Genomic DNA, 15,392 nt, shown 5'->3' with positions numbered 1-15,392 from the left:
ATGGTATGAAGTGCCTAATGCTAGCAGGGCACTATCCCTCCTTCTATAACTGTCAGTACTGATGGGAAATTCTGTAAGTAGCACCACGCTGGCATAGCCTACGTGCTGATGCAGGCCACAGCTCTCAAGTGATAAGATATTTTTATTTTAAGAAACATGAGGACACTTGTCATGTTTGTCCACGTCACTGTTAGCACGGCTACTTTTTTCCAATTTAATTTTATTTCAGCCCAAACTTGTAAGTCACATCCAATGAGGACATCCAACTTGACCTCACATCCAATGAGGACATCTGAGTAACTGCTTCACTAACATTGGTTTCCAAAGACTTTTTTTTTTAATAGATCTTTATTGTAGTATAATTGCTTCACAGTACCGTGTTAGCTTCTGTTGCACAACAAAGCAAATCAGCCATATGCATACACATGTCCCCATATCCCCTCCCTCTTGAGCTTCCCTCCCATCCTCCCTATCGCACCCCTCTAGGTCATCGCGAAGCACCGAGCTGATCTCCCTGTGCTATGCGGCTACTTCCCTCCAGCTATCTATTTTACATTTGGTAGCGTATATATGTCGATGCTACTATCACTTCGCCCCAGCTTCGCCCTCCCACCCCATGTCCTCTATGTCTGCCTCTTTATTCCTGCCCTGCAACTAGGTTCATCAGTACCTTTTTTTTTTTTTTTTAGATTCCATATATATGTGTTAGCATACGGTATTTGTTTTTCTCTTTCTGACTTGCTTCACTCTATGACAGACTCTAGGTCCATCCACCTCACTACAAATAACTCAGTTTCGTTTCTTTTTATGGCTGAGTAATATTCCATTGTATATATGTGCCACATCTTCTTTATCCATTCATCTGTCGATGGACATTTAGGTTGCTTCCATGACCTGGCTATTGTAAATAGTGCTGCAATGAACATTGGGGTGCATGTGCCTTTTCGAATTATGGTTTTCTCAGGGTATATGCCCAGTAGTGACTTTTCACATGTGAAGAAGGAGAATAATCAGTTGAGAAACAGGTGTTCCTGGTATTGAATCCTGTTTTCTCCCCATGGAGAATGTGTTTGTTCATATTACATTTAGGTAAACGTGACTGAGTGGCTGGTACTGTGTGCCAGGCTCAGTCACAGAAACGGGAGAAAGGATGAGGAAGGTGAGCCCATCCCTGGGGAGCTCGGAGCCTGGTGGGAAAGATGTCCAGTCAAGGGCGAGACAACCAAGTTCCTCTGGGGATTTCTGGGAAGGCTTCCTGGAAGAAGTGCCAGCTGAGCTGAGTCTTGATGGATGAACCAACAGTTTCCAGGCCTGAGGCAAGTGCACAAGACTCCAGGCAGAGCGGACCATGGATGATGTGTTTGTGTGCATGTGATACACAGGTTGGTAACTGTGAGGATATTCACTTACCAGTAACTTGGGTATGTCCTTGATTCTGAGAGGTACTTCCCCTCTCCCACACTTTATCATCTGTTGTTTTGTTAACAGTGTATAAAACAACTGTGGATTTTAGACGGAACAGTGTATAAAATTCCTCATTTGGTCGTTTGTTAAAGATCTAGTGTTCTCATTTCCGTAATAACAGGGAGCCCTCTGGCCAGAGACAGGCCCGTTCTCCTGTTTTCATCCAAGACCGTTGCTCTCCTATCGGCTATTGTTCAAAAACTATGACTGAATCAGGGTTTGACATTTCCTTGCAAATAATTGTATTATCGTTGTTTCAAAATTAGGAGTGAAAAAGATATTTCCAAAAATTCAATTACAAATACCATTTTATTTAAAAAAAAAAAAGACGACAGAGGGATACGTCCCCGCAGAAGAGTCAGGAGATTCATGTGGCTACAAAACAGGGGCCAGCTGTGTCCTGGTAGCAAAAGATGAAACTGGAAAAGCAAGCTGGAGTCGGGTACAAAAGGGCCTTACGTGTCTTCTGGAGAAAACTCATCTTTATCCTGTGGCAGAAGAGAAACTGCCAGTTGGCAAACTGGGGAGTGAAACTATATTTCTTTAAGACATACTGAGTAAAGCACAGAAAATGGATTGGAGCCAGAGAGGCTGGAGGTGGGGAGACCGATTAAAGGCTTTTGCAGTAAACAAGTGAGCTGGCTTAGGGGTGATGCCAGCAGGCGGGGAGCAGAGAGGCTGGGAGAGGATGAGATTTAGGTGCATTCAGGGAGTAAAAGTAGCCCGAGGAGGTGGCTGATCGAACGTGAAAACTAATTGAGCGAGAAAGACAGAAGACGGCTGCAGGCTTTCTTATTAGTAGCTGCAGGACGGTATTGCCATTAATTCATTAATTTAGGAAAGTAATTTAAAAGGATCCAGCAAAGGGAACAGAAACAGAAATGAGAGTGAATGGGCAGAGAGCCCCAGCCTGTCACCGCCTTTCGTACCCAGGACACCCTTCACAAAGACTTAAAAACAGGAAACAAGCAGAGAAGAACTCTTAGCTTTCTCCTTTGGCAGCTGAAATTAAACATGCACAAGAGGTTTAGGTGGGGAAAAAAACCCAGAAAATGAAAACAAAAGAACTTTGTACTTAAAGAAAAAGATTCTGAATGTGTCCCAGTGTGTCAACACCACTCAGGGGAAACCAGCTGGGATTAGACGATGGCCTAGAACATTCTGGATGGCAGCAAGCTCCTCCATGACATTTAGGTGTTGACCTTCCTCCAAAGTTTAGCTGTATTCATCAATGAGTTTAGGTATGTTTATCAGGGATATGAATTAAGCCTTACGTTGGACGATTTTACCAAAGCTTGAAAAAAGAAGGATTTGTGGGTTGTTAGGAGGCATTTCTCCTGCTACAGCGGGTACCCCTTGTGATGGAGAATTTTATGTGATCATCTGGCATGCAGCACATTCATATTTTCTTTTTTTATTGAGATATAATTGACATAGATTCTATTAGTTTCAGGGGGGCGGCATGATGATGTGATATGTGTATGTGTTGGAAAATGACCACTGCAAGAAGCCTAGGTACCCTTCATCCCCACACACAGCTGTAGATTCTTTTTCTTGTGATGAGAACTTTTAAGATTTACCCTCTTAGCAACTTGCAGGTTCACGATACGACATTGTTGACTACAGTAGCCATGCAGTATAGTGGCTTATTCTGTGGCTTATTTAGTTTCTAGCTGGAAGTTCGTGCCTGTTCACCCCTTCACCCATTTCCCCCACCTCTGGCAGCCACCAGTCTGTTCTCTGTGTCTATGAGCCTGAGTTTTTTGTTTTACTTTTTTCAGATTCCACATGTAAGTGGTATTTGTCTTCCCCTGTCCGACTTGCTTCACTTCACATAATGCCCTCAAGGTCCGTTCACGTTGTTATAAATGACAAGATTTCCTTGGTTTTTATGGCTCAGTAATAGTCCATTGTATACATATGCCACTTCTTTGTTATCCACTCAACCACCAGTGGACACTTAGATTGCTGCCATATCTTGGTTTCTGTAAATAATGCTGCTATGAAAATGGGAGTGTATATATCATTTTGAGTTACCGCTTCCACTTTCTTCAGGTAAATACCCAGAAGTGGAAGTGCTGGATCATATGGTAGTTCTATTTTCAATTTTTTGAGGAAACTTCATACTCTTTTCCCCAGTGGCTGCACCAATTTCCCTTTTCTCCACATCCTCGCCAACACTTGTTATTGTTGTCTTTTTGATGATGGCCGTTCTGACAGGTGTGAGGTGATAGCTCATCGTGGTTTTGGTTTGCATTACCCTGATATTTAGTGATGTTAAGCATTTTTTCGTGTGCCTGTTGGCCATCTGAGTGTCTTCGGGAAAATGTCTGTTTAGATCCTTTGCCCATTTCTAATTGGATTTTTTGTTCTGTTATTTTTTTGAAATTAATAATTCATTCTTTAGAAAATCATCTAACCACACCATAAAAAGCAGACAGCAAACCCCCCCACACTTCATCAGACAGCCAAAATGGTTAGCCTTCTTGCGTGAGCCTCTCATCCTTGTCTACATCGTAATTATTAACTGTTCCTTGCAGTTTATTCTTTCCTAGTACTTTATTACACACAGATCTGCTTTTATGGCAGCAGAGCATGCAAGTGCACATCGGTCACTTAATGAGGCATCTCGAGGATGTGTCCGTTCCCTCGAGCCTCTGCCAGCTCCATCTTGTCTGGGTCCATCCTGCATCGTCCTGTGGCTGGACCATCACGTTCTTAACTGTCACTTGCCGGATGTTTGTGCTGCTTCTGATTTTCACGATTACAGATGAAGCCCAATTAACTACTTAAGATGAAGGTAACGCTTCGCACTGGGGCCCTATCCCTTCGTGGCTCATGCTGTCTCTCTCCGCGACGGGGCTGCACCACCCTTCCCAAGTGGCCGGCTGTCACAGAGGACTCAGCAAACGCAGTCCTGCCCGGGTGGGAAACTTTACCGAGAACAGACACCACGTGCCCAAGAATCATGCAGTGACAGGCGTGAGTCGAGAATAAGGACTCACGCTGGGAGGCAGGTGAGTTGCTGCACTAGCCCCTGCGGGATTCCCGACGGTGCAGGACGGGGCTGGGGTGGGGCACGGGTGCTGGGACCCCCGTCAAAGTGAGTGAACTCGTCACATCACAGCCCAAGCCTGCTGCCTGGAGCCGGGCCCTGCGGCGGGGATGAGGGGACCCCAGAGCCATCGAGCTGGATCAAGGGCGGGAGATGGATGTCTTCCAGACAGACCAAGGTTGGGGGGGAGGTCATCCTCTGAGTAGATGGTGCAACCAGGGCAGCCGGGCACACGGTGCCAACATGGACACTCTGGGCGTGGACAGTGACGGCTGGTAAAGCTGTGTCTCCTGGTTGCAAGGACGCCCGAGCTGTGCCCCCCGCCACGGGGAATTCTGTCTTAAAGAGCCAGCAGTAGCCTCTGCCCCCAGGAGAGCTGGAGCGGGTGGGAGCCCGCTGGACCACCCTGGAACGGTGGGCCTGGAGAGGGGTTGTCAGGGGGTGGAGAGGTAAGGACAGATTGATCAACGTTTCCGGGGGAGACGCTACAGGGCAGAGTGGTGTCTGACACAGTCCTCTTAAAAAGAATCTACAGACGTCTTCCACCAAACTGTGGGAAATCATCTTAATGTTTCCTTCAAAATGTGTTCAATGCATGAAAGAAATACACCCCAGCGGGTGTCTGCTGTCACCTTGCCAACCCTGGATGTTGACATGGAGACAGCCCAGCGCCGCTGCACCTAGCCTGGGCGCCGTGCTCTGTCCTGGGTGCCCCGAGGCTCGCCTGCCCCACGAGGTGCCCAGATGGGGACCAGCGTGGGTCATGGGAGCCAGCACCCCTGATCCTCACTTGCAGACATCCGGGAAGGTCACATCTCCCTTCCCTTAGCACAGAAACATGGCATGTTGGAAAGTTCTTTCCTAAATCCTTCTTCTGAGCAGTAAAAACTGAAAATATGGGTAAGGACCCAGGATCTGAACCAAGAGAAATCTATTCCTTTGCACTGAATTTCTGTTCTTAGCTGTAGGTTTGGTCGTGTGTTTACTGTGGCAGCTCACATTAGCTAAATACAGTATTTGGAATAACTGGAATAAAGCTGTGTCATGATCACTATCATCAAATAGAGATTTACGATTGCATTCCGAGGGGCTGTCATGCCCTCTGTCCAAGGAACGCGTGTAAATCTCTCCGTGGTACTCCGCGCACCTCTCCCGCACTGGCTTCTCCCCGCGATGGGCCCCTGTGTGCAAGGCGCTGGGAGCCTGGGGCTGCCCTGAGCGCAGGTCGCCGGCACCGCCAGCCCACATCTCCCCCGACCCAGGTCAGAGCGTGGTTCACACTGCAGGGTTCTCCACCAGAGCTCACGGGCTGCCGATGGCCACGTGCCCAGGCGCTGCTGACCAGGGATGCTCACGGCTCCGCTCACGTTTCAGCTCCTCCCGATTCACATCCCTGACACTGAGCCTCGCAACGATTCCCCGCCATTGTGTTCATCCTGACGTCTCAAGCACACACCAGCACAGAAATGTCATCAGCTGGCTAATTCTAAAATAGCATTTTGATCCCTTATCTTTCTGGAGGGTCCACCTCAGGGCTGGTGGAATTGACGTGTGCTTATTACCACGTTTGGGTTCCTGAAACCAAACGGAGTCATTTGAAGGCCCGTCTTGAGCGAGCACGCGGAGGACCATCCATCCGGGATCCAGGTCATTTAGAACCATCCCCACCAAGAGCCTGAGCACTCACGGCCTTACTGCTGCTCTGGAGACACTGGCATGTCTTCCTGGAAAACGGTGTTTGGGGGTCAGGGTGATGCTAGGAATAGTAATAATAATTTACTGGACACTCGCTCTGTATTAGGTTGTAGCATGAATTATTCAGTGTAACATCTCACCCCTCCAGCAGGTGGGCACCCTCACGATCTACATTTTTTTATAGCTGGAAAAAGCTGAGGGGCGGGAGGTGGCGTAGCTGCCCGGGTCTCAGGCTCAGGAGGAGATGAGAGGGGTCTGAGTCTCCTGTGATCAAAGGGCCCCACGAAGGGGCTCCTGTTCATTGCTTCACCATCTCTACTGTCCCTTTTTAAGTTAAAACAGCAGAAAACTGGGACAGCTCTTTATTTTGCACAAAAGATTTTTACTTTATGGAAAGTTGGGAATGAAAGGGAACAGATGACCCTCTCGCGCCCTCAGCCCAAGTCTTTGGCGGCACTGAATCCGTGGGGCGCAGGGAAGGGGGGACATTTAGCCCCGTTACAAAAATGAGCACAACGAAGGGTGGGGATGTGAGGTGACCTGCCCAAAGTCGCCCAGCTAGTGAGTGGCCGAATATGGGTCTGAACCCGGAATGTCTCCTTTGCAAGATTTGTCGCTTTTAGGATTCGATTGGATGCCTTGTGCTGGGGTAGGAAGGGCCGAATGTCTGTATTACATGAAAATTCAGGAATGTGCTTACGTATAGTCCATGTATGATCAAAGCTTCTTCTCAAAAGGCTTGATAAATGTTTCTTTTGACAGGGCGTTTCGAGTGCCTTCTGCCATAACTCTTGGTCTCAGTTTTTGGGGCAAGGGCCAAAATCAAAGCATGAGAATGACTGAATAATTATAACCAATAGTTATTGAGTAATATGCACTACGGCGTTCAAGTGCTACAGCAACCCTCCAGCTCCTGCCTTTTGCAGGTGAGGGAAATAGGGCTGAGAAAGGCCTGCCCCTCGTGGGTAGAAGAACCCAGAAGCTGCTTCTCACCAGCCTTCTCACTGCCCTTGGGATGCCTGGGGCTCCCACCTGCCTGTCCCAGGTGCTGGAGCAGGCCCCCTAGGAGAACCCAGCCGATGGCTGGCCCCCTAAACTGGGGTCTCCTCCCTGACCAGGCCCAGGCACTGGTCTTGCCTTGTTCTCCTGGAGTATCCACCCACATGAATCCCAGTTCCAGAGACTGGGTCTCCATCCCGAATCCATGAATCTGAGTCCTCCCCCTAGACCAAGTTCCTCCTTACCTGCCACTTTTGCAGGCCCTGACAGCCTGAAGCAAACTATCCATCCCCAGGTGGATCCCCAGGACCCATGTGGGGAGCTGCACATTTCCAGTGATCCACCTTCTTGGGCACCTCATCCTGTGTCTCGAGCTGTCTGGTCTCTCCAGCCCCACACACACCAGCCCCGGCCTATGGTCCTGGCTCCGAGGCCTCCCAGGTCATTCACTTGGGCCCTTGACAAAGGTCCCGTCCTTGCTTAATCTATTTTATTCGATGATGAGAAGCGATCTCCCCCTTCCCAGGCCCCTCCAGGCTCTTTGTTCTTGTATAAACAAGAATGCTTTCCCATCCTACTTGGTAGGAAGCTTCTTTATCCTTCGCATAATTACAACTGCGATGATCACTTCTTGTCTCTCAGTAGGAATCTGTTTATTCCTCCGTGTAAAACTTCTTGTCTTGCCGTTTAATTTCCATTCACAGTGAAAAAAAGATACAAGCACGTTTCATTTCACCCAAACATTTAAAAAATGGGTATCACTTTTGTTTCTTCTGAATTTTATTACCTCTGCAAATCACATAATTACTTTCCCTTTTTTCTTAACAGATGAGAAAGTGCAAGTCTCTGTAATTACAGGTTGGATCCCAAATGCCATGATTTCAGATCATCCATTACCAACGTTTTCTGGTGCTCAGAACTCACTTCCTTAGTCGGAAGGAGAGGCGTATCCCTCAGGACGGTCCTGGTGGTCCTGCTGTGACACCTGGAGCAGTCAACGGTTTGAAAAGACAGAGTTCATTTTTCACTCATGGGACATGTCTCCTGGGGGTCCACGGGGCTGTGCTCTGCCAGGGGCCGTGGCAGAGGGACAAGGGATGGGGCAGGAAAGATGCTGAACCTGAAGGCAGAACCTCTCCAGGTCAAGGCTCAGAAAGTGCGGATGGTAGCAGTCTACACAGGCAAGAAACCCGACTCAGGTTTTGCAAAAACAGAGGTGCAGAGAGATCATCCACTTGTCCAGGAGCAGCCAATAGCACAGCCAGAACGAGAACCCACACCTTCTCTCTCCCGGCTCAGCCAGAATTCCAACACATCGCTCCATTCACCGCAACTCTCCCCATCCATCCAGGTGGGCACATAACCCCACACAGCCCTCAAGCTTAGGGTTCCCCTGCCTGGCTATCCATGACCTCCAGACGTTTCAGTAGATGGGAGTTTTATTGCAATGGCATTAGGTGTGCATCTATATGACTGTGACCTGCTGAAACCTCAAAGCGCCCAAGAAGAGCCCTCTAAGACCAGGACTGAGGGCTGGAAGGGCAGGCAGCTGGGTAGCCCCAGGAATAGGTTATCTGGCTCAGAGGAGATGAAAGCAGAAAAAGATAAGGACTGTGGTCCTGCCTGGGTGTGACCACTGTCAATTTTCATGACCCTTGGAGGCAGAGCCAATGGACCCTCTTGGGGCCATTATCACCAGGCTCCCAACTGGCTGAGTGTTGAATTCAGCTGTACCTTCACCCGTGCACACACACAGGAGTAACTGTGGCCCACCTCTCAGCGTCTGGCCTGCTCAGTCGTATATAACGAGGTCAGTGCTGTCCCTCACATTCCAACTACTTAAATAAAGAGTATTGATCCTGATTGTAAAGCAATTATACTCCAATCAAGATGTTAAAAAAATTTTTTTTTTTAAAAAGAGTACTGACCCTGTATACACTGCTGGGTCAAGTTACCACCGCCAAGAATGATCACAGGCACCCCTGTGTTACCGCCTGCACACCTAGAAGAAGTGTTTGTAGTAAAGGGGCGTCTATTCCAAGGCTCCCTTTGCTCCGGTCCCCAAAGCCTGAGGTTTCCGGCTTCGAAAACAATGGCAACTAGAAATGAGATTGGGAAACTCGAATTCCATTCTGGTTGAGGTCTTCCTTTTATAATTGGTTCTGGGTGACAGTGACCAGGTCTGAATAATAAAGCCACACACTTCACTTACAGAGGCATCGCAACAGATCGTAAACCACCTCACTGGTCATCCTAGCGTGACGGATGTTATTCCTGTCTGCGGACCCCGTGTGCCACCCTGAGTCTGGAAGGGTACGCAGCTCCTGTCTCCTTGCCGGGAAAACTGGCTACTTTGCTCAGGAGATACGTCTCATATGCAGGATGAAGGGAGGAGTCATACTTAGCAAGTCATGGATATATCCCATTAACACGGGAACTGGGTAGCTCTCCCTGGGACAGCTGTGCCAGTGGCAACGGGACGCACCGCAGAGGCACCGCCAGGATCTTCCGGCTACTGAAGAGTCAGACGGTGAGCATCGCCTGGTGATAACTAGTGCACGTCAAAAAAACTCTTCTTTCTGGCTTTGTGAAATAAACATGGTCGTGCCAGCAGGCGGGATGCATTCAAAACCCAGACAGTCCTTTGCAAGGGAAGGAAGAAGCGCTGAGTTTGTTCTCCTGCTTTGACAGAATGTTCTCCGCAGTTGCAACAGTAATGATTTCAGCAGCATCAATCTCTGTGTTACTAATGACAATTATGGCCACCCAGAGGCTCCGGGTAATTCGTTCCGGACACTGGGATGCCTCTGGGAGCATCCTCGCTGATTTTATGCTCAGTCAGTTGTGTCTGCAGGTGAGGAAATGTCAGTACATTTAACTTTAATAAAGGGGCTTTCCCCAAACAGCACCCCCATTGTTTGCATCCCCATTATTTGGGAAAAATAAATACCACATGAGGGTCCCCAAACCTCAGAGTCACCAGTCCAGGCAGATAAACCTAAAAGACAAAAGTAAATAAAAGCAGGAAGGCCCAGGCAAAGCATCACAGAAATGAATGCATGTGAAGGCAGTGCACCACAGCCATGTTCTGAGCAGAGAAAGGTGAAAGGGAAGCTGGTCAATCTGGGAAGACTTCTTGAAGGAGGCATGATAGACAGTTTGATGGACAATGTGGTTTCAGTTGTCAGAGACGGGAGAGGGCAGAGCAAGTGTTGAGGCAAGAACCAAGCTGAGGGCAGGGTTTGGGGAAATTTGCTTGACTGAGCCTGGAAATGGGGTCACGTCCCAAGAAGGAGGGGCAGCCCAGCAGGAGGGAAGATGGAAGGTGCAGGAGTGGCCGAACGGTGCACACGGGGTGCAGAAGGCAGGACAGCCCCTTGACCCAGCTCCCAGCCCTCCTCTTCTTCCGACCCTCCTGGATTGGACTCCATTTTCTGTTGCGTGTCCGTGCTGCAGTGTTTTGACATGAAGAACAGTGTCTGAGATCCCAGCTCACCAGCTAGAGCCACGGGGGAGTGTCAGCTGACAACCACCCTGGTCATGCGTGCAGCATCTGTCAGCCTGTGGCTCCACGGACAAGACAGCGCTGGGTGCCCATGGCTCTCGGGACCCCTTCCTGCAAATAGTCTGATGGACTCTAGGTTACCGAACGGAGGTACTGGTGACACCCAATAACAAGCCACCATTGTGACTCTGCCAGTAACAGAACTGCCCGTCCACCCCCCTAGAGCTGGGCACTGGGCCAGTGCACAGCAGTGCTGATCAACAGAAGAACCCTGAACAGTGGGTATCTGTTGAGGACTGAATGCTTGTGTCCCCCAAATTCCCATGTTGAAATCCTAACCCCAGTGATGGTGTTAGGAGGCAGGGCTTTTGGGAAGTGATAGGTCATGAGGGTGGGGCCCCCACAAAAGGATTAGTACCCTTATAAGAGACCCCACAGAGCCCTCTGGACCTCTCTCCATCCACCACATGAGGACACAGGAGAAACCAGCCATCTGCAAACGGGAAGGGGGTTCTCACCAGGCCCCGGCCATGCTGGCACCCTGATTTCAGACTTCCAGTCCCCAGAACTGAGAAGTAAATTCCATGGCACTTTTGTTATAGCAGCCACAACCAAGATAGGATTAAAGAAACCAGGCTCAGAGAATTGAAATGACTGGTCCCAGGTCACACAGCTGGGTGCCTGAGTTGGGACTTGAAAGCAAGTCTATCTGATCCAACGCCCGTGCTCTGTTCTGTGACGTGCCCACCTCCCCTTCCCTCAGTGACTAGTGAGGCTGGAAGAAGACAAGTTCCAGAGGCTGAAGGCGATGGAGCTCTGGCTGGTGCTGGTCACAGTGAGCCAAGGTCCCCTTTTGTTCCTGTCACATCTCCTTCAGTTCAGGCTCCCAAGCTCTGAGCACGGGAAGAGCAGCCAGCTGCCGAGGTCCGGAGCCTGGACCCAGATCTGGCTGGTTCTTATTCAGGCCCCTGCTCAGCTGGCTATGGACTTGACCCTGTCCTCTACAGAACCGCACTGCTGACGGCTGGCTCCCAACCCCTGTCTCCCCACATCCGGAGAGACACCCCAGTGCCCCCTCCCCTTCCTCTCAGAACTGCCCCTCTCCTCACGGGACCCTCAGCACCTTGTCTAACAGGTGACAGCCCGTGAATGGAGGTTGATGTCCGTATAGGAAACTCAACTGGTTGGCGAGCGGGTGGTTACTTCTGCCTGTAGGTTTTTTCTCCCCTTTTTTCCTAAAAGCAAAATAACTGGGATAACTTCCCACACCCCCAACTTCCCTGCCAGGCTTCACTCTGATCCCTGAGGATGATGTTGGAAGCCAGCTAGGATCCCCTGGCTTAGAGCTGCATTTGCAGGGGTAATCTCTGTTCTTCTCTCCTCCTGGCCCTTATTATTCCATCCGTGTTTCCTGGGAGAGTCTCTATACACTGGAGTTTTTAGGTAACCAGATCCTGAGGGGTGTTGAACATCAGCCCAGATGGACAGGGTACCTGTCTCCCAGAGATGAGCACCGTCTGACAGGCTTGGGTCCGTCAAGGTGGGGAGGGTGAAAGTGCCTCTGTTTGTGTGCAGGACAGCTGGATCTCGTTAGGTGGAGACAGGCTGTGTTTGCACAGTACAGAAGTGCCCGTGTGACAAGTGCGTGTGGGCTCACAGCGGCTAAAGGGCTGTGCGCTGGCAATCACGTGGCTGTCTCCAGCCGCAGCCCACGCTCCTCTCCTCTGCTTTGTGATGCTGCGGTCCCGCTCTTCCAACCACATTCCTGGTTCTCCAGCTGGCTCCATGGTAGGCTCTGCCCAGAGGAGATGCCAGAGAGACGGACCGTCGGGCTGAGACGTCAGGAGGGCATCGCTCCCCCTGTTTGCTTCTTGTTTCCTTCCTATTACTAGTCTAGGGTGGTTCCTGGGACTGTCACCCTAGCAAGACGTCTTCCCTGCGCGGGAAGTGGTTCCTATAGACGAAACCAGTTTGCAGCCTTTCCCAGACCAGCAGGGTCAGCCCGTCACACTGAGCACACACCCTCTCCTCACAGCTCTGGGTCTCAGCCCCCAGGACCCCTCCTCCAGCTGGCCAGCACCCACCTCCGAGGTCTGAGGTTCGCTCTGAGGGAACCACCTTCTCAGTTCCAAGTCTTAATCATCCCCACCTCTCCCGTATCCTCCTCTAGCAGTGGCTTTGGCAGTTACTACCTCTGTAACACTTCAGCATCTTCTATTTATCAGTCACCTAGTTAACAACTTTATATCGTTATCCTGCTTTAGTAGCTGGTACAGTTTTTGCCTCCTGATCAGCCACTAATTAGCACACAGCCTTATAAAAATTACACCTGCTAAGAGGGGCAGAGCCCAGCAGGGAGGGGCAGGGGCTCCAGAGCCAGTATGCCCAGGCTTACCCCCGGGCTCTGCCAGTGACCTTGGAAAAGTGACATGAACTTCCTGGTCCTTTATGTTCTAATCCATGAGGTTGGGGTCTACTTCATAGGCTTCATAGGCTGAGGATTCAGGCAGTTAAAAGACACCAAGGACCAAGACCATCCCTGGAACATAAAGAGTGCTAAATAAACATGAGTTGCCATATTATTATTATTATTATTACTATGTAAGAGTAATAATAAAATAATAAAAATGCAGGAGAGTACTCTACCAAAAAATAATCCCCATATCCTAAACATTATTAATATTATATTAATATCAATGAAGACTTCTTTGTACCTATATACAGATAGAATAGAAACTATGCGTATGGGAGAATAACATTTTACTATAAAAGAATCATAATATACAATACTGTTTAATAAGTATATTAAGTTTGACTTTACCAGAATTAAACCAAAAAAAGAATAGAGGTAAAGCTGAGGAAATTGCTGATTTTTAGGTAAATATCTCTTTATATTTTTTTCCTACAACATCCCTCTGAGATTTTAAAAAATAAAAACATTATGAAAAATACTGAGGCTTTAGTCCTTTGTTTAGATAAAGTTTCCATTTTACTCAGTAATGATTGACTCACTTTGCTGGGAGAAGAGATTTAAAAGGCATAGAATTTTATCCACTCACTTCTCGCCTCTTTCCATTTTTGTAAGTGCTGGTGTTATTATCTTGATTGTTATTGTCAAGGTTTAGAAAGCATTCTGTTCTATAACTGTAATTCTCACAGGTGTTTATTATCACTGCTCCCACAAGCCTCTGTAACACAGATGTTCCATTCCCGAGAGCTCGCTTTTTATTCATCTCTCAGTTTTCAAAATTCTTGCCAAGCAGACATTTCAAGAGGATGTACGGCTGCAATATTCCCTGAGAAATCCCGGGCTGCGCGATCGGGCTGCTGGTCCGTAACACTGGGCATCATCACAGTGTGAGCACATCTGTGCTGGATTCAGGGGCGCCTCCTTCGCTCATCACTGTTTTCTTAAACGGATCACCAAAATGTCCCACAGTGAGTTAAAAATGGGTCCATTTGCAAAGTGCTGTCTGCCCAGCGGTCTCACGATTGCAATGAAAACTTGCTTGGGTTGGCCATAGCGACAGATGGCGCGGGCGCCCCAGCTCCAGGTCTGCTGTTCCAAGAGGAAGCGCTCATCCTGAGGGGTCCCTTCCCAGGACCTGCTCTGATGGAGGATGTAAGTCCTGGAGGGCTCACCTCAGCGGTGGATGGAGGGGCCACCAAGGCCCCAGAATGAGGCCCTTCATTCCTCCCCACACATCCAGGCTCCCATTTGAGACAATTTCCCTGAATCTCAAGAACCCCCTTTCCTTGTAGCGTATCTTGGGGTGCATTTCTCATAGAAGTGCATTCTCCTAGCTTTTGTTTTTCTGAAAGCATCTCTTCCTTTTTAAAAAATCAACTTCAAGGTATAATTTGCACATAATAAAACTCACCTGTATTAAGTGAACAGTTGAGAGTTTTGACAAAAGTGCTCATCCATGTAACCACCCCCAGAAGCAGAATAAATAGCCCCCCAAAGTCTCTCACACCCCCTTGCATTTGGTTTCCAGGCCACCATCCACCCAGCCTCGTGCAATCCCTGATTTACCTTCCGTCACCACATTGGTTTGTCTCTCCAGAATTTCACATAAACAGGATCACAAAGCACGCACTTCTGTGTGTCTGGCTGCTGGCACTCAGCACACTGGCCTTGGGGTCGATCCCGGTTGAATCAGCAGTTCACTGTCAGTATTGCCATGAGGCCTCCCATCATGCAAAACGCCCCCTCTTTACCATTCACCTCTTCACGGATGTCTGTCGCTTCTCATGTTCGTGCCTTCATCTTTGACCAACAGTGTAACTGGGCATAAGTGTCCAGGTTGGAGCACTTTTCCCCAGCTTCTTACAGATGTCATTCTAGCATTTCCAGGCCACCTGAATCTGAATCTCTCCACACAGCCTCAAAAATAGCATACAGAAAAATAAGAAGAAATAAAACATCTTCTGCATAACAAAAAATTCAAATAACACTGCAAACTTCAAATTATCTATGGCAGAAAATTAACAACTGGAGTGTAATGCAAGGCTTTGTGGAAACCTAGTAGGATGGGGGGAAAATGCACAGAAAGACCCAAAATGGCCCTAAACATAGAAAATCCATCCTAGATGCAAAAATTCTAAAAAAAAAAGTCTTATCAGATCAATGCACTGACTAGAGGGAATGTTGTTAAATTAAATGGGACTCAG

This window comes from Balaenoptera borealis (assembly GCF_965194805.1).
Source record: "Balaenoptera borealis genome assembly, chromosome: 10".
Lineage (NCBI taxonomy): Eukaryota > Metazoa > Chordata > Mammalia > Artiodactyla > Balaenopteridae > Balaenoptera > Balaenoptera borealis.
Note: the sequence above shows the minus strand (reverse complement) of the source record.